Raw genomic sequence first — 891 nt, forward strand, 5'->3', positions numbered from 1 at the left:
GGGGGAGCGACAGTCCATCAAAACCATATCACATTTACATTAGAGTCAGACTTGCCCAAGAATTTTCTCCAGTTGAAAACACACTGCCGTGTTCCAGGGCAGGTCAGGCAGTGCACTATAATTTAACACTGTAGCATTAGCCAGAAATAAATCCTCTTGTGGAGATAAGCCAGGGCCGGGGGTCCTCTTTGGCTGCTCTAGAGAGTTGGATGTAACAGCAGGGCTGTTCAGATCCAAGTCCTAACGCGGGCAGAGGTCGTCCCTGGATTGTCCTGCGTTGTCCTGGCACCCGGACCACTAACGCTCCCATCCTTTTGATTTTGTGCTTCTTCCCCACCTCTTATCTGAGATTGCCAGAGATACTCACATCTTTCCAATTTTGTAATGAAAGCCTTGACATTAAAGGGGCTTTGGAACATCACAGATGGTGAATGCAGGATCCTCTGTATGGTGGTAGGGAGTGTGGAGGAGAGGGTAACGTCCCGTCTTAGCACTCTAGAAATCCTAGCACGTAGGCAGTTTCTACACAAATTAAGATAGATCCAGGGGATGGCTGTTCATCTCTCACCTTTCCGAGTCTCTCTTGCACAAATCACCCAACTTCTAATCTCTCTGTACTTCGCTTATTCCAGCACGGGCACTCCCAATTAGCCTTTCTCTTCCAGTTAAAGTCAGTGCCAGTCAGACTTGTGAAGAAAGTGAAATTTGTCCCTTTTGAATGTATTTGTTGAAATTAGTCTGGTTGTAGGTGGTTGAAACTAGGAACTGAAACTCAAACTAATGTAAAAAGGAAATGTAGTTTTGTTCACCAAAAATGTTCAAAGGCAGGTAAAAGAGAAGTCACAGCTGAGGGAAGCCAGCCTTGCAAATTACGGGGTCTGGTTCCCATCA

The sequence above is a fragment of the Oryctolagus cuniculus genome, chromosome 14 (assembly GCF_051225735.1).
Source record: "Oryctolagus cuniculus isolate XC-2025 breed Fujian yellow rabbit chromosome 14, ASM5122573v1, whole genome shotgun sequence".
NCBI lineage: Eukaryota > Metazoa > Chordata > Mammalia > Lagomorpha > Leporidae > Oryctolagus > Oryctolagus cuniculus.